We start from the raw sequence: 18,972 nt of genomic DNA, 5'->3' as shown, positions 1-18,972 counted from the left end.
CTGGGAGGTGTGGGGAGCTGGAACTTATCCATGAGAGTAACCAAAGCTCTGAGAACTGAAAGAATCTGGGGTTGGAAAGGAGACCAGATCCAAAAATGGAGCAGTTGGGAACAGGACATCAATTAGTCTCCTCTTATCCTGGAGAAATCAAGGACTCGACACTCTGAGAGTTTGAAACAAAACTGATTTATTTAACAGACATCAAGATATTAAACTCCAGCCCAGTTACAGGGATTATTAACATCAATAGAAACAAACCAAAACTGTCAGAATGAACAGGGTTCAGTCCTGGGTGTGATTAACAGCAGCAATAACAGCAGAATCCAACCTCTGCAGTCACTTGTGAACTCACTGCTGTCTGAGCAGGTGGGATGACCAAGTGAATCCCTACCCACATTCAGAGAAGGTGAACAGACTCTCCCCAGTGTGAACTCGCTAGTGTCTCAACAGGTTGGATAAATGAATGAATCCCTTTCCACACTCGGAGCAGGTGAACGGCCTGTCTCCAATGTGAATTCACTGGTGTACACTGAGGTGGAATGAAGGCTGAATCTCTTTACACAGGAAGTACAGTGGAACGGCCTCTCCTTGTGTGAATCGCTGGTGCTTCAGCAGGGTGGATAACTGAGTGAATCCCTTACCACACTAGGAGCAGGTGTATGGTCTCTCCCCAGTGTGAACTCGCTGGTGTGTCTGAAGGTTGGATGACTGAGTGAATCCCTTCCCACACTCGGAGCAGGTGAATGGCCTCTCTCCAGTGTGAACTCGCTGGTGTCTCAGCAGGTTGGATAACCGAGTGAATTTCTTCCCACACTCAGAGCAGGTGAATGTTCTCTCTCCAGTGTGAATTCGCTTGTGTGTCAACAGGTGGGATAACTGAGTGAATCCCTTCCCACACTCGGAGCAGGTGAAAGGCCTCTCTCCAGTGTGAATTCGCTGGTGTACTTTGAGGTTCGATGAAGTCCTGAATCTCTTTCCACAGGAAGTACAGCTGAATGGCCTCTCCTCAGTGTGAGTTTGCTGGTGCTTTAGCAGCTCAGAGGACTCAGTGAATCCTTTCCAGCATACCGTGCAGGTGAATGGTCTCTCTCCAGTGTGAACTCGCTGGTGTGTCAGCAGGTGGGATAACCGCTTGAATTCTTTCCCACACTCGGAGCAGGTGAATGGTCTCTCTCCAGTGTGAACTTGCTGATGTGTCAACAGGTGGGATAACTGAGTAAATCCCTTCCCACACTCGGAGCAGGTGAATGGCCGCTCCCCAGTGTGACTGCGTCGATGGATTTCCAGTTTGGATGGACAATTGAATCCTTTCTCACAGTCCTCACATTTCCACGGTTTCTCCATGGTCCAGGTGTCCCTGTGTCTCTCCAAGTTTGATAATCAGTTGAAGCCTCGTCCACACAGAAAGCACGTGTAGAGTTTCTCCCCACTATGAATGGTGTGATGTTATTTCAGGATTTATTACTGGTGAAAGCTCTTTCCACAGTCAGTTCACTGGAACACTCTCACTCGGGTGTGTGTGTGTCTCGGTGCTTTTCCAGTCACACTGATGTTTGAAATCTTTTCCCACAGACAGAACAGACAAACATTTCTCTGTCCACATTCAAAGGTGATGATATTCAGGTCCTGATCAATCGAGCGACTGTGTCAGATCTTGATGTGAAGTTTGGTTTGAGTTTCCTGCCTGAAAATCCTCCCCTTCTAATTCTCTGTAAAAGGAGTTTATAAAAGCCATCACTGTAAGAACAGGATAGAAATTCAGAACAGACAATTCTATGGAACATTTTTTCCTCTCTTGTTCCCCCAAAGCTGCAAATCCCCGTCCCACACACTCTCCCTCCTCCCTGTGCTGAAATCCAAACAGAGTTTTGGACAATTCTTTCTGTATCTTTTTAACAAATTTCTCCAACTGGAGTTGACAATATGTCTGATCATTCACTTCAGTGATTACTCGTGACAAAACATTAATCTGAAACCCCCTGACTGATCATACAGAATAGCAGATGTTAACCTTGCGTCCAAAACTTACTGTGTGGAGATTTAATGAGCGATTATGAAGGTGGTTTCTCCCAATGTCCCAGAGTTTCCTTCCTTCCTTCTCTCCCTCTCTAACTGAGTAAAACCTGGGATCAGTCTCATGGTCCATTCTGGTTCCTGCTTCTCTTCCTGATGACTAATTAACTCCAATTAAATACTGAGAAGACTGAAGACACTGTTTTCAGTCCCTGCTCCAATCTCCATTTCCCAGATACCAACTCCATCCCTCTCCCTGGGAACAGTCTGAGATTAAACCAGTCTGTTCACAACCTCGGTGTTACATTTCATCTCGAAATGAGCTGCTGACCTCATGTCTGTGCCATCACTAAGATCGCCTGTTTCCACCTCCGTAATATCACCCGACCTCACCCCTGTCTCAGGAGTGTCTCATCTGCTGCTGAAACCCTTATCACTGCCATGTTTACATCCAGACTGGACCATTCCAACACACACCTGGCTGGTCTCAGACATTCTACCCTCTGTAACCTTGAAGACATCCATATTTTTGCTGTCTGTGTCTTCACACAGCTAGGCCCATTCCCTGACCTTCCTTGGCTCCTGTTCAAGGTGCAACTCGTTTTTAAAAATCTCATCCTTGTTTTCAAATCCCCCAATGGCCTCCTCTCTGTGGCTCCTGCAGACCCACAACCCTCTATGATATCTGCACTGCTCTAATTCTAGCATTCCCTGTTTTAATTGCTCCACCATTAGTGCCCATGCCTTCAGTTCCCTCGACCCCAAGCTCTGAGATTCTCTCCCTCTGTCTACCACACTTTCCCCCTTTAAGACAATTGAGAATTAATAAAAATAGACATTCTGTCAAAACATTTTATCTTGTACTCATCAGGATAGAGGGAAGAATACCAAATTTCAAAAATTATCAGTCAGGCTTGTAATGTGGCTCATTTACACTTGCTAGAAGCTACATATGTTCATCCACAAGGACCTGTCCTCTGCAGGCAGAAGGAACAAGTCCAGGCACGGGATCTTTTGTGGAATTAAACAAAAGCAGAGGGGATGACAGCTCCTGGCTGTATTGTCCATGGCAACAACCAATCAAAGCCGACGGGCCAACCAATCAGCATCCTTTTCTCATGCAGTATAAATTGTGGTTCCCTTTGAAATTTGGGATTCTTGCGTCTGTCCTGGTGAGTGCAACAGGAAAAGCTTTGACAGCTTGTCTCTTTTTTCACTAATAATCAAATTCCGTACAAACAAGCGACTATTTAAGTATTTTGGTCACCTCCTTCTGTGTCTGAATGTTATACTTTATTTTATGATTTCCCTGTGAAGCTCACTGGGATGATTTATGATGTTAATAGAAGTTGTTGTTTCTGACTGTTCCCCTGATCTCCTGTTTTACAACAACCCATTGATTTCACACCAAACTCTATCTCTGATTTATTGTCCTTCCTGCAGGTCATTCATCCGGGCCCGCAGCCACTGTAAAGATGGCGCCCACGCATGCTCCCTATTGGACATTGCCCCCTATAAAGATGGTGACCGCACATGCGCTCTGTAGCTTCGTGCCCCCTATAAAGATGGTAACCGCGCATGCGATCTGCAGCTCCTTGCCTCCTATAAAGATGGTGACCGCACATGCGCTCTGCAGCTTCGTGCCCCCTATAAAGATGGTAACCGCGCATGCGATCTGCAGCTCCTTGCCCCCTAGAAAGATGGTGACCACACATGCGCTCTGCTGCTCCTTGCCCCTTTTAAGATGGTGACCACACATGCGCTCTGCTGCTCCTTGCCCCTTTTAAGATGGTGACCGCACATGCGCTCTGCTGCTCCTTGCCCCCTATAAAGTTGGCGGCCGTTAACTCGGGCCTACTTCCGGAGAAATGGCCTAATCTGTGGTTGGAAGGATTGTTCCTTATTGAGGGTTTAGGACAGAGACCGTGAATTCATAAAGCCTCCCAACTCACCCGCCAGCCCTATCTATGCTCACGGGTCTTTTTTTTTCCAGCTCTCAGTCCGCACTCGGTTTTTGTAAATCCCGCATTTTAAATCCGCTCGCTCCAGCTCTCCTCACGCCTGATTTCACGCGCTACACATGCTCCAGCTCACAATGATTGACGGCAGCTCCGGACCAATAGGGACAGGGGGCGGGACTGGAGGACCAGCGGGAGCGGCTGTTCCTCCGGCCAATCGGAGTGAACGAGGGGCGTGGCTGGGCTTGAATTGGAGCATGCGCAGCGCGGGTGCGGATCGGGATCAAGGGGTCGGGTTGAAAGTCCAGCGGGTGAGAAAGGGCCGAGTGCAGGAGAGGAATGGAGCCGGAGGGTGGACTGGGAGGATTCACAAACACCCGGTGTAGGACTCCAAACCCGGATTACAAACTCCCGGAGCCCAGTTTACACCGAGTGTTTGGAAACTCCTTTTCCAGGGGGTTAGAAGGGAAGGATTTACACACAGCAAACTCCAACCCAGAGAAATGTTTCTCTCTTAATTTCTATCCTGGACTGACAGGGATGGGTTTTTATAATCTCCTTTGTGCAGGATTTTCAATGGGACGGATTTGCAGATGGGGAAACTCAAACCAAACATCACATCAAAATCTGACAGAGTCATTCGATTCCTCAGGACCTGAATATCATCGGACTTTGACTGTGGAAGGAATAAGGTTTGTCTGTTCTGTTTGTGGGAAAAGCACCGACATTTTCAAAATCCTGGTTAGACTGCACCTGAACCACTGTAATAAAAATTAAAAATGCTGGAAGTACTCAGCAGGCCTGGCAGCATCTGTGGAGCGAAACAGAGTTAATGTTTCGAGTCAACATGACCTTTCATCAGGACAGGAATACTGTTGAAGGGTCATGAGGACTCAAAACGTCAACTTTGCTCTTCTCTGCCGATGCTGCCAGACCTGCTGAGTTTTTCCAGGTATTTCTGTTTTTGATCAGAAATACTGTGTTCTGTTCTGGGCATCACACCTTAGGAAGGATAGACTATATTGGCCTTAGTGGGAGAGCAGTGCAGATGTACCTGAATAACAACTGGACTCCAAGGGTTAAATTATGAGGAGTGGTCAAACAAATGCATCAGAGTAATTACAGCACAGAAAGAGGCCATTCAGCCCATTGAGTCCATGCCAGCTCTCTGTAGAGCAGTCCAGTCTGTCTCATTGCCCGACTGTGTCTTCAACCCCCTGCATGTTTATTTCTCTTAAATGCTGGTCCAATTTAATTTTAAAGCATTGATCATGTCTGCTTCCAGCCTGCTCGTAGGCAGTGAGTTCTGGGTTATTACCACATGTTGTGTAAAATATTCCTCCCTGCATTTGCCCTGTATCTATTGCCCATAACCAATATGTGTCCCCCTAATCCTTGTCCCATCACCAAATGGAAACAACATTTTCTTTGTCCACCTTATCTAAACCTGTCACAATCTTGTTCACCTCTATCCAATCTCCCCTCAACTCTGTAACTCCAAGAAGAACAACTTCAGCTTCTCCAATCTCCCTTTGTAACCGAATTCCCTTTTTCCTGGAACCATTCTGGTAAATCTCCTCCGCATCCTCTCAAGGACCCTCACCCCTTTCCTAAAGTGTGGAGACCAGAACTGAATGCAATACTCCTGTTGTGACCTAACCAGAGCTTTATAACGGGTCAGCTTATTTTCCCTGCGTTTATACACATGAAATCTGCTTCTGAAGCCCACGATCTCATATATTTTGCGAACTGCTCTCTCAATATGTCCTTTCACCTTCAAATGTGTATGCACATCAACCCCAGTTCCCCCAGTCCCTACACACCCTTTAGGACTGTACCATTGAGTACCCTATTCATTCTGCCAATATTCATCATCTCACTGTGAGGTTTGTATTCCCTGGAATTTAGAAGATTGAGGAGGATTTTCTCGAAGTTTTCATGATATAAATTGGAAATGGTGTGGTAGATAGAGGGGAAAAAATTTCCATTGGTTGCGGAATCCAGGACTGAGGAACATAGTCTAAAACTTAGAGCCAGAACTTTCAGGAGTGAGATTAGGAAAATCTTCTTCAGGTAAAGTTGGGAGAAGTTTGGAATTCTCTTCCTGAATTAGCAGTTCATGCTTGATCAATGTTCAGTTTCAATCTGGCATTGATAGATCCTTCCTAACACAAGGTATAAATCAAGGGACAGGAGACAAAGGGTCACAGATCAGCCGTGATCTGATTGCATGGTGGGACAGACTCGAGGGGCTAAATGGCCAACTCCTAGAAGCATTGAAACTTAGAGCACAGAAGGAGGCCATTCAACCCTTTGTGCTTGTGCTGTCTCTTTGAAAGAGCAGTCGTGTTTCGTCCCACACACCCACTTTCTATTTGTAACCCTGTAAATTCCTCAATCCCAAATCCCTGTCAACTCCCTTTTAAAATTCCTGATAGAATCAGGTTCCAGCACCTTTCCAGGTAGAATGTTCCAGATCCTGACAACTCTCTGTTGATGCAGAAACTGCTGAACTCGATTTTGAGTGTGGAAGGTTGTAAAGTGCCGAATTGAAAGATGAGCTGCTGTTCCTCGAGCTCCCATTGAGCTTCATTGGAACAGTGCAGGAGGCCGAGGACAGAGAGGTCAGAGTGGGAGTGGGGCGGAGAATTAAAATGACAAGTGACCGGAAGCTCAGGGTCAAGCTGACAGACTGAATGGAGGTTGTTCCACAAAGTGATCACCCAATCTGTGTTTGGTCTTCCCAATGTAGAGCAGATCACATCGTGAGCAGTGAGTACAGTAACTAAATTGGAAGAAGTACAAATAAATCACTGTTTGGTTTCATCTTGCACAACCTTGAGAACAGCCTGAAGAGAGATACTTTACTTGAAGAATAAAGGTTAAAATATAATTACATTTTCTATCTCAGGGTGTAATCCAAGAACAGCACCTTGTATTTACAGGAAGGGTTGTGGGGCTGGAGGAGGTTACAGAGGTACTGAGGATCCGGTTGACATTGTCTATCTCACCGGTGTCAAATTTATTTTCCATGGTGGCTCTGATCCAATATCCTGACACTGGGCGAGGGCAACATTCAGCAGAATTTATAAAAATGGAACTAGATACAAATAAACTATATCAGTATTTACTGACACCTCGGTTTTATTTATTGTTCCTGCTGCTCCCGGTACCCGGCATCTCTTCGCTTGAACCGTCACATCAACACTCGGGGCAAATGACTGGGCTGAGGCCTGTCTCAGATAAAAACACGAGGACCACTTGTCACCACAGAATTATAGAAATTGTAGCACAGAGGAGGCGATTCAGCCCATCATGTCTGTACTGGCTGAAAATGAGCAATCCAGTCTAATCCCGCTTCCCAGCTCTTGGTCCGTAATCCTGTAGGTTACAGAACATCCAGTGTATATCCCAGTACTTTTTAAATCTGTCTATTTCTGCCTCCACCATCCTTTCAGTCAGTGAGTTCCAAGAGCCACCACCCTCTGGGTAAAAGCACTATTGAACTCCCCTCTAATCGTTCCACAAATTACTTTAAATCTCTATCCTCTTGGTTCTGACCTCTGTAAATGAAATGGGTCCTTCCTATCTGGGACCCTCATAATTTTTACACCTCAATTAAATCTCCCCTCTTCCTCCCCTGTCCCAAAGAAAACAAGCCCAGCCTCTCCAATCTTTCCTCAGAGTTAAAATTCTCCAGTCCTGCCAACATCTAGGTAAATCTCTTCTGCGCCCGCTCTAGTGTGATCACATCCTTGCTGTAATGTGCTGACTACAACTGGACTCAGTACTCTAGCTGTGCTCTAACTAGTGTTTTTTATAGTTCTAGAATAACTGCGCTCTCACCTTCCATTGACTTCAATGTGATGGAAATCTAAGCGGCTGGAATCTGTCAGCATTTGAAATATATTTACAAATGATTCGAGGGTTTCTTGCAGTTGGGATCTTTCTCTGTTCTGTCCATTCGAGGTGTTAGATAACAGACTTTCTCATGGGAATATCGAGCTGGAGTTTTGGGCCGTGATATGTTGCCTTGTTCATCTTGTTGACTCTAAATGGTGGATCTTGTGGATTCGGACACCAGATAATCAAGCTCATAACAGATTGTCTCACGCTGACTTTATTAACAGCACTGCAGTAATACAGACAGGGTATAGTTCCCCGATCCAGAGAACAGGGATAATGTTGGGGTAGACTCCTCATTGTTTGAGTGCCCAAACTGTAAATGATTTAATCATTTCTTGTGGGTCCTCTCCTGACTGAAGAGTTCGGTGTGGGATCGACATGGACGTCCACAGAACTGACCGTTCATATTGTTGTTGGTGGTGCTTGGGTTAACTTCAGCAGCTGCGCCGCCTCTGACCTTCCTGTGGGCACGTCGGATGTTGAGTTTGGTGTAGATGGTCCTCGAAACATGCTGAACCAAATTTCAGTGATTGCCTCCACATATACACTCATAGAGCACAGGAGAAGGCCATTCGGCCCATTGTGTCCACACTGCTCACAAAGTTCTGACTACACTAATCCCATTATCCAGCGCTTGGCCCATAGCCCTGGAGGCTAAGGTAATGCAAGTGAATATTTAAATACTTCTTAAATGTTAGAAGAGTTTCTGACTCAACCACCAAAATCATTTACACCCTTTCAGGCAGTGAGTTCTGGACTCCCACCACCCTCTGGGTGAAAAAACAATGCTCCTGAACTCCCCTCTTAGCCTTCTACCTCTTACCTTAAATCTATGCCCCCCGATTATTGACCCCTCTACTAATGGAAAAAATGCTTTCCTATCCACCCAACTATGCCCCTCATAATCTCATACGCCACTATCAGGTCCCCTTCGCTGCTCTTCGGAAACCAACCCCAGCCTATCCAATATTTCCTCATAGCTCAGACCCTCCAGCCCGGGCAGTATCCTGGTAAATCTCCTCTGCACCCTTTCCAGTGCTATCACATCCTTCCTATAAAGTAGTGACCAGAACTCGGCTGGTCGACTGCAGTGTTTTCTGAGGAGAGGCGGCCTGCAATGCAGAAGTTTGTGAGGCTCTTTTTTAGGGTGTCTTTGTATCGGTTGTACTGACCACCTTGAGGTTGTTTGCCCTGGGACAGTTCCCCATGGAAGATTAGCTTGGGAATTCTGTGATTGTCCATGTGGGAAACATGGCCTGGCCATCGGAGCTGAATTTTCTGGAGGGTGGTCTCCAAGCTGTTGAACCCAGCATGATGGAGAACCTCGTTGTTTGTGATTTTTGTCCTGCCATCTAATTCTCAGGATGGACCTCGGGTGTCTTTGCTGGAAGTGTTCCAGAGCTTTGATGTGGCTCCAAGAGCAGACCAAGGATTCTGCTCCATACAGCAGGGTGCTCAGGACAATGGCCTGGTAAGGTTTGATTTTAGTTTTCAGTTTAATGCCATGCTGCTTCCAGACAGATAATACCATGGATTTAGACTAGATTACACAGGAGTTCACGGGATATACAGCAGAGAACCAGGCCATTCAGCCCAATCAGTCCATGCTGCTGTTTACGCTCCACTCGAGCCTCCTCCCATTTTTTCTCAGCTAAATCTACCAATGTAATCATCTATTCCCTTCTTTCTCATAGAGCTATCCATTTCCCCCTGAAATGCACCCATTTTATTCACTTCTTGATCCAAATTCTATGCAATTCACCCCTGTCCCGAGCGGACAGGTCTTTGGCCCAGTGGGCTAGTGGAAGGGAGGGAAGCAGCAGAGGCAGCTGATCGGATTGTCTCAATCTTAGTGACAAAGAAGCTCCATGAGCTCCTCACACTTGTTGTTGGAGGTGAGGATGGAGGAGACAGGGGAGAAGGAGAGTATTTCAAAAGGAACTAACTTGTGTTAAAGGTACTAAAAAGACTCAATACACTGTATTTAACACACAACACTTCAAAAATACAAATGGCCCCCTATAACTGGGCTGGAGTTTATGAAGATCAACAGAAACCGACTCCTATGATTATAGTTCAGTCCTGGATGTGATTATCAGCAAATCCCAATCACTGTAGTTACTTGTGAACATGTTGGTGCCTCAGCAGGTTGGATGATCGAGTGAATCCCTTCCCACACTCCGTACAGGTGAACGGTCCCTCCCGAGTGTGAATTCTCTGGTGTACCGTAAGGTCAGATGACCATCTGAACCCAGTCCCACAGTGAGAACACCTGAACGGTCTCTCGTCAGTGTGAACACGTTGATGGGACATCAGGTTCCCGGAACTTTTAAAACACTTCCCGCAGTCTGGGCATTTAAAAGTTTTCTCCCCAGTGTGAACTCGCTGGTGTTTCAGCAGGATGGATGGATCAATGAATCCCTTCCCACACTCGGAGCAGGTGAACAGCCTCTCCCCAGGGTGAATTCGCTGGTGTCTCAGCAGGCTGGATAACTGAGTGAATCTCTTCCCACACTCTGAGCAGGTGAATGGTCTTTCCCCAGTGTGAGTGTGTTGGTGTCTCAGCAGGTTGGCTACACTGATGAATCCCTTCCCACACTCAGAGCAGTTGAACGGCCTCTCCCCAGTGTGAATTCACTGATGTGTCAGGAGGTGGTGTAACTGAGTGAAGCACTTCTCACACTCGGAGCAGGTGAACGGTCTCTCCCCATTGTGAACTCGCTGATATATCAGGAGGTGGTGTAACTGAGTGAATCCCTTCCCACATTCGGAGCAGGTGAATGGTCTCTCCCCAGTGTGACTGCGTCGATGAGTTTCCAGGTCAGATGGGTAAGTGAATCCCTTCCCACAGTCCCAACATTTCCATGGTTTCTCATCGCTATAACTGCATTTATGTTTTGACAGGTCAGATGTTTGGCTGAAGCCTCGTCCACACACAGAACACGTGTCCGGTTTCTCCCCACTGTGAACGGTGCTTTTTCCTTCCATGTTCAAAATCCAAAGATATTCAGTTTACAATAAATTGGGCGGCGCAGTCAGATCCTGATGTGATGTTTGGATTTCAGTTTCCCGACTGCAAATCCTCCCCTTCTAGTACCCTGTGAAATTGATTTAAAATAGAAAAAAGGGAGTGAGAGAGAACTCACAAAAACACAAAGGCAAGTTGTGAAATTGAGCTGAATGAATCTGGGAATCTGTGGGGCCGGCACGAGGAAAAAGTGACCATGAAAACTGCTGGATTGTCATTAAAAACCCAACTGGTTCACTAATGTCCTTCAGGGGAGGGAACCTGCCACCTAGTCTGGGCCTACACTGGCCTCTATGGAAAGAGAGAGTGAGAGAGAGAGAGAGAGAGAAAGAGGTAGGTAGCGCAGGAGGCGAAGGAGATGGATTGTTTATATCTATAACATAAGCAGAACTTTGACAGAATCTTCCAATCCCTCAACCTCCACCCCCAGAAGGACCAGGGTAGCAGGTGTATGTGAGCATAATCGCCTCCAAGTTCCCCTCCAAGTCACACACCGCCCTGACCTGTCTGACGCACTCCCGCACTTTCAGCCTCCCTGTAACCTTGAGGTCATCCAAAACTCTGCTGCCCGTGTGCTTACTCACACCAAGTCTTGTTCACCTATCACCCATGTGCTCACTGACCTACAAAAGCACCGGGTTAAGAAGCACCTACATTTTAAAATTCTCATCCACTTTTTGAAATTCTATGTTGGTCTTGCCCCTCCCTATCACTGTAATCCAGCCTCACAACCCTCTGAGATGTTTATGCTCCTTTTGTTCTGACCTGCTGAGCATTCTGTCAGTTTCCATGGCCCCAAGCTCTGGAATTTTCTCCCCAAACCTCTCTTCCTCTCTACCTCATTTTTTTCCTTTAAGATACTCCTTAAAACCTACCTCTTTGACCAAACGTTTGGTCATCTGGCCTAATATCTCCTTATTTGTCTCAGTGTCAAACCTTGCTTTTAACATTTCTGTGAAATGCCTTGGAACATTGTCTTACATTAAAAGTGCCATATAAATACAAATTGTTGCTGTTGATTTGGATATATATATATCACTGTTCCTTCATCATCGCTGGGTGAATAACCTGTTACTCCTTACCTAACAGCATTGTGGGAGCACCTTCACCACACGGACTGCAGCGGTTCAAGAAGGTCAAACATCATCTTCTCCACAGGTAACTGGGGATCACAATAGATGCTGGTATCTGTGGAGAGAGACAGAGTTAACGTTTCAAGGTGTGCAGAATGATTTTTCTAAATTCAGGTGGGCATCACTGGCTAGGCCAGCATTCAGAGGGCAGTTAAGAGTCAATCACTGCTTGGTCTGGAGTCACGTGTAGGCAAGACTAAGGACGGCAGATTTCCTTCCCTAAAGGGCATTAGTGAACCAAGTGGGTTTTTAGGACAATCATCATCGGTCATCATTAGACTTTTAATTCCAGATTTTTTAAATGGAATTGGAATTCCACCATCTGCCATGACGGGATTTGAACCTGGGTCCCCAGGATATTGCCTTGGGTCTCTGGATTACTCGTCCAGTGACAATACCATTACACCATCGCCTCCTCCCAAGGAGTAAAAATGATGCCGAATTTGATGGTCAATATAAGCTCAGAAGTGGAATAGAAATGGACTATAGGTCAGGAAAAACAATTCCTGACTATGAAAGATACTGTGGGAAGATAAAGCTGGGAAGCCAGCAGCACATGCTCGGGGGTTGGGCAGTGGTGGAAACTTCATTTAGACACAATCGACAGAAGTAACAGTAAAATACTAAACATGACTCAAATACATCCATTATTAGAGACAGGGGAAGTTAAAAAATGGCAGAGAAGTGATCAGGGAGGGCAGAGGTGAAACAGATCAATGGATGAACATGGATTCAGATCCACAGTAAAGGAGCCACACCAGCCTCAGAGCCATGGAGCCTCTCACAGATACAGAGCATAGAACTAAAAGCTTTCAATTGTAGGTGGATGGTGAAAAATAGACAACTCTGAAACAGTTTCAGTTTTCAACTTTAAACTCTCCTGCTGGAGTCTGCAGCTGGAAAGATATCAGAAACACTGGAGTCAGAGAAAAATCTCCCAGTTGAGGAAATACCCGGGGAACGGGATGATGTCACCGTGTAATTGTCGATGTTTGATGATATCACAGACACGGACACAGAACATCTGGGTCTGTGCAAACCAGTGATCACCACACATTGTGAAGGATGTGAGGGTATAGAGGAGATTAACCAGAATGGTTCGAGAGATGAGGGGTTTTATCTGTAAGATGAGGTTGCAGAAACTGGGGTTGTTCTCCTTGGAGTAAAGGAGATTGAGAGGAGATATGATAGAGGTGTACAGGATTATGAAAGGTAGTTAAATAAAAGCTGTTCCTATTAGCTGATTATGAAAGGATTAAGGGACAGAGTTTTAAAATTTTGGGCAAGATCCACAAGGGGGATGCCAGGAAGAGATTTTTTTAACCCAGTGACTGGTAATGACCTGGAACTCAATGCTTACTTTCAAAGGCTGATGATATTCAGGTCCTGGTGAAACAAGTGACTTTCAGATTTTGACGTGATGTTTGGTTTTGGTTTCTCACCTCCCTTGAGTTTGCCCTCCACTTCTAACATCCTGGAAATAGAGTTCACGAAATCCATCAGTCAGTCCCGAACAGAAATTCAGAAAGGCCAAACGTTTCTATTGGTTTGAGTTTGCTGTGTGTAAATCCTCCCCTTCTAACCCCCTGTAAAAGGAGTTTCCAAAATCCATCCCTGTCAGTCCAGGGTAGAAATGCACAATATTCTCTCCTCCTGCTACCTGGACCATGACCGCGCATGCGCCCTGCTGCACATTGCCCCCTATAAAGATGGCGGCTGGGCCTGGCGAAGGGAGAAATCCAGACTTTTTCGGCCCGTTCTCTGCAAACACAAGACCGGTACCTTGTTATTTGGGGTCTACGGCCTGCACTGTGTCTTTATGAAGCCTCCCTGCCCACTCCGCTGGCTCCATTCCTCTTCACACACCCACTAACTCTGTTAGTTTGCTCCACTCGACATTCTCTCCTCCGCACTGAGTAGCTTCAGTCACAGGCCAGCACTGCGCATGCTCATGAAACAGACCGAAATGCGCATGCACCATCATACACCGCAATGCGCACGCGCAGGAAGCTGCTAGAGTGAGGACAGGGCACATTCTGTCTCGCAGTGAAACTTGGGTTTCCGCTCTGCCATTGAAAGATCATATTGTAGAACAGAAACCTCTGTCTTGTAATCTGAATACGATGGGTGACATAGGGACAAGACATAAAATTGTTGAATCACTTGATGCAGCGGCCAAATTGCTCATGACTCCACCACAATTCTCTCCTGGATATAATGATCCTACAGTTAGATCTGAACTCAGTGCAGTCTCAGCAGATGGGATGAGCTCCTGACTTTTCCCCCTATACGTGGAACATTTAAACTGTGTCATGTTAGTAACAATTCTCTGATTGTGGATCAAATACTTTGGACTTTTAAAGTTGGAGTGTTAACTTGTGGGAAAACTGAATAAAGCCCTTTGCACACGTGAAGTATCTGAATGGTCTCCCACCAGTGAGACTATGTTGCTGTGTCAGTAAATGGGATGAGAGTGATTCCCTTTCCAATTCCAGCTGGTGAACAATCTGTTTACAGTGTTAATTTACCTACACATTTTCAGCTTAGACATGATCTCGAAATCTACTGGTAATGGGTTCCACATTCTTAGCACTGCATAAGAAAAAGGAGCGGGAGTAGGCCATTCGGCCCCTCAAGCCCGCTCCGCCGTTTAATAAGATGATGGCTGATCTGATAGTCACCTGAAATCTGTAGCCCCACCTATCTCCGATAACCTGTCACCCACTTGCTTGCCAAGAATATATCCACATCTGCCTTAAAAATATTTAAAGACTCTGCTTCCACAGCCTTTAGATGAAGAGAGTTCATCAGTTTCACAACCCACTGAGAGAGAAAAAATCGCCTCATCTCCGTTTTAAATGGGTGACCTTTTATTTTTAAACAGCGATCCCGAGTTCTAGATTCTCCCAGAAGAGGGAACATCCTCTCCAAACCTACCCTGTCAAGTACTGCTCAGGGTCTTATATGTTTCACTAATCAGGGGAAAAAAAAGTAAAGTACTGCAGATGCTGGTTATCTGAAATAAAAACAGAAAATGCTGGAATTCTCAGCAGACCTTGTAGCGTCTGTGGAGAGAGAGACATGGCTTTCATTTCAGGTCTGTAGCCTTTCATTAGAACTGCACTGCATCTGAAATGTTAATTAAGCCTCTCAATCCAAAGATGCTGCCAGATGTGGTCAGGGCACTCAAGAAGGAAATGAAAATCCCCTTTGAGAAATGGAATCTAATGCGAATGAAGGGTGAACCAGAGACAGTCAAGGCACCTTTCCCTTCTTTAAGACGCTGGAGAATTGACTCTGATGTTGTCAGTGAAATTAACTGATCTGAGACAGTGGAAGGATTCTCGTTACTGCACATCAGGAATTCAAACCTAATATCGGCTTCGGGACAATCAGAATACTTGGTAATAGACAAGACAATGAAAGGCTCAAAGGGAAATGGCACCGGTTGTAGGGGAGCTGGTTCCCAGTGACATGGATGTGTCTGTAGTGGGTGGGATCAGACTGTTTCCATGTGTCCATAATGAATGTCTCACCCTTTATTTTAGAAGAGTAAAACTGATAGAGCGCAACAGCATCTGGGTAGTGGCAATCTGAAGATTATACTCACTGACACCCTGGTTGGGATACCTCGTCAGTTAGGTTTGTGTAAGTGTCTGTGACGCAATTGGTCAGCGTGTTTGCCTGATAACTGAAAGGTTGGTGATTCAAAACCACCCAGAGGGTGAAGGTTTTTACTGTTTTTCCCCCTCATCACCAATCATTGCCACACAGTTCCAGGTTGTCATTGGGTACTTGGGCTGCAAGATATCTTCCCCAAACGGTGGCAGGTCTTTTGTTGTCCAATGAGGTCCCACAAAAACAGCTTCTTTTTAAAATAACGTTTTCTGTCAAATACAATGAGAAAAGATTTGGACCCACTCTGTACCTTCATCTAACCCATTAGAAATCCATGGAATTGTTGGAATCAAACGAACCCATCAATTATTCTCTCTTCCTCAGCTCCACAGTGAGTGAGACAGGGAAAAGCAGAAAAGCAGCAATATTCTGGCCCCGCTCTCTCCAATCACCCGCTGCCAGCACAAAGCAGCAACTGCAGCTTCAATCAGCGGGTTACTGCCCATCCCTGGGACACAAGACACCCAAACCCGGGCCAAACCTCCCAATACACCGAGCACAGGCTCAGGAAAATGCAGGTACAATATATCCCGGTCACTAAACCTCCGAGCAGCATTTACAGAATACCCGAGTGAGTGAGGCACAAATAAAAGTCACACAAACTTTCTAATTCTTTTCACTGTAAAATTCCTTCATTTTATTGAAAAGCTGACTGTTGTGAATCGGAAAATGAGCACCATGGGATTTGTGTTACCGAGTGACTTGTTTTCCATTGTTTGTCCGTCAGGTTTGCAATTCAGGTTGTGTTGGATAATGAAGTGAACCTGATTTCAAAATGAGGGCAGAAAGCAGGTAAATATTAAATGCAGGAGAAAATCCTGAGGAAAATGGATCAGAGTATTTGGAAGGAGGTGCAGATAAGAAGTGGAAGATGTGAATGATGTTATTGATGATTGAGAAGAATGCATGGCAGCCTTGGGGCTTTTGCAGGCCGATTCTGTTCCGCGCTTTAAAATTCCGACCAAGCTGAGGTATCAGGTGGAAAGCAACAGGTTTATCCATGTATGTTGGGATACGAAACAATTTTTCATATGCCCGGCTAGCTCAGTCGGTAGAGCATGAGACTCTTAATCTCAGGGTCGTGGGTTCGAGCCCCACGTTGGGCGCTGTAATATTTTAAAAACCTGATTAAGAGTCGTACGGTCTGGAAACATTTACCCTGTTTCTCCCTCCAGCTGCTGAGTTTTTCCAGCAGTTTCTGTGTTTGTTGCAGATTTCCATCATTCACAGTAATTTGCTTTAATCTTTTTACTTTTAAATCTTGTTGCTTTAAAAAACACCAACTAATCACTGCGGCTCCTGTGAAACTTACAAGGCAGAAATTCACCACTGAAAGCAACCGACACACGTCAAATTCAAAGCACTTTATTGTCGCATCACTTCCTGCTTCTGTCCCTGTCTCGCCCCCAGCTCCCTCTGCCCGTCCAACCCCCAAGTCAATTAGCTGTCGATGCAGACAGTCTGTTCGCGGGAATGGGTAAAACTCGTGGGTAAAGAGACACCTGGATCTCATCATCCTGGTTCTCCCAGATACTGATTACAGGAATGTGCACAGTCCCGATTATCCACAGTCACTCTCTCCTCCCAGTTGTTCAGCTTTGAAATTGATTTTCACACTGGATTTCAATGTGAAGAAAGCAAAGCTGTGATAAGCTTATATTGTTCAGCAGATGTACTGCAAGAAGGTGTATAACAGGCTGATGATAACAGTGCTCTTTGGACGCGGTGAGCTCCAGTGAAGGATTGGCACCATTACTGTGTTGCTCAATTGGTCTCGTGACAAATCCCGTGCTGGAAATGACAAGAAAACTCGCTGAATTTGCTCCGTGTTTTGGTTTCAGACGAGTCGAATACAAGGTAAGAAAGTACATCTCGCTGGTGCGGGTTAGAAAATGGCAGAATGACCCGTGCTGTTGGTAAACATAAAATTATAGAAAGTTACAGCACAAAGAGGCCATTCGGCGGGGCGTGCTGATTTCAAAGAGCAGTAGTGATTGGTTGATCCATCAGGAGTGATATTTGTGCCAGTGTAAACAGGAGGCAGCAAAATTCGCACTTCTCCCACCCATATTTTGCCTCACACCAACATTTCTATAGTCAGTGCTTTGCAAACAGTCCTTCTCTTCTCCTCTTCCTTCACTACCACTCACGAGTGTGATGTTTTCCAGATCTGAGGCAAAACTTAAACTCTCACTCCTCTGATTCTGGTGGAGTTTTTAAACGTTTCCAATCAATGATTGATCGACACTCGTTTGGACAAACTGACATTCCCTGACCGGGAATCGAACCCGGGTAGCGGCGGTGAGAGCGCCGAATCCTGACCACTAAACCACCAGCGAAGTTACTGCAACACTTTTCGATTCGGCTTATCTATGCTGCTTTTGCCTATTGTTTTTCAGTTCAGATTTCATTCACCACAAAACTGCTTGTTTAGGTTCAAGATGAACGACTTCTTCAGCCAATGAAAACAACGGTTGCTGTGAGCTGGAACATGAAATTGACAGTGAGGTGAAATAGTCCCACAAGCTGCTCAAGTGCAACTTTCAATTTCCAAAACCCTCCGCCCTATTCGCTGTTGGTCCAATGGAAGCGCCGATCCCGAGTCACTGGACATCAGGGAAACTACCAGTAAGGCTTGACATTTGGATTATGGAGGCAACTTTTGACTTTTTTTTTATTCCCGATCTCCTTCACCAGAGACAACTTTCTCCGACCAAATGGTCTGTTTAAATTGAACACAAGTGACTTCTTCACCAATGAGAAGAACCATTGCTGTTAGCTGGAACATGAAATCGATACTTTCCTCCTTTAAGACAGTTCTTAAAGCCTCCCCCTTTGACCGAGCATTCAGTCACCTGAACGAATATGAGGCTCGGTGTCACACTTTGTTATATAATGATCCTGGGGAACGCCTTGTGACGTTTCATTAGGTTAAAGGCGCTTTATATATACAAGTTTTTGTTGTTGTAGGATAAACATAGAAAGGGCCAATCTCCTGTTTTATCTTTCACGCTGATACTTTTCTCACCGACATTTTAACCTGAACTAATGTGAATCAAGTTTGTGACGTTAAATACGTTTTCACCCCCTCAGGGAACTGAACCACATTGACAATCGCAGAGGAACAGACACAGAGAGATATACACCGAGAGTGACAGAGGCCTGAGGAGAGACACACACCCAGAAAGCAAGGCTGTCACCAATTTGGCTCAGTGTTTGTTCCATTTCCGAATGCAAATTCCCTGAATGTTGACAA

At 45.6% G+C, this 18,972-nt stretch overlaps 1 long non-coding RNA gene and 2 other non-coding genes across 6 annotated transcripts in view; 1 reads left to right on the top strand and 2 right to left on the bottom strand.

Moving 5' to 3' along the window:
- Window positions 1–1,457: 1,457 nt before the first annotated feature.
- The window catches only part of LOC144698294 (uncharacterized), a 451,035-nt gene continuing 433,520 nt past the window's right edge, over window positions 1,458–18,972 (bottom strand). For 2 of the 4 annotated variants that reach the window (XR_013580486.1, XR_013580485.1), the window contains exons 2-4: window positions 13,399–13,512; window positions 11,988–12,093; window positions 10,763–10,975 (exon numbers count right to left, since the gene is read on the bottom strand). This is a non-coding gene — a long non-coding RNA (uncharacterized LOC144698294). Of the gene's footprint in view, window positions 1,710–3,111; window positions 3,183–10,762; window positions 10,976–11,987; window positions 12,094–13,398; window positions 13,513–18,972 lie in introns of those variants that run through there. The other 2 variants (XR_013580487.1, XR_013580488.1) reach the window with 2 other exon arrangements.
- On the top strand, window positions 16,750–16,822 carry trnak-cuu (transfer RNA lysine (anticodon CUU)). Its single transcript has one exon. It is a non-coding gene; the product is annotated as a tRNA-Lys (tRNA).
- On the bottom strand, window positions 17,984–18,055 carry trnae-cuc (transfer RNA glutamic acid (anticodon CUC)). Its single transcript has one exon. It is a non-coding gene; the product is annotated as a tRNA-Glu (tRNA).

This window comes from Cetorhinus maximus, chromosome 23 (assembly GCF_964194155.1).
Source record: "Cetorhinus maximus chromosome 23, sCetMax3.hap1.1, whole genome shotgun sequence".
In the NCBI taxonomy this organism is placed as follows: Eukaryota; Metazoa; Chordata; class Chondrichthyes; order Lamniformes; family Cetorhinidae; genus Cetorhinus; species Cetorhinus maximus.
This window is presented reverse-complemented; position numbering and strand designations above follow the sequence as displayed.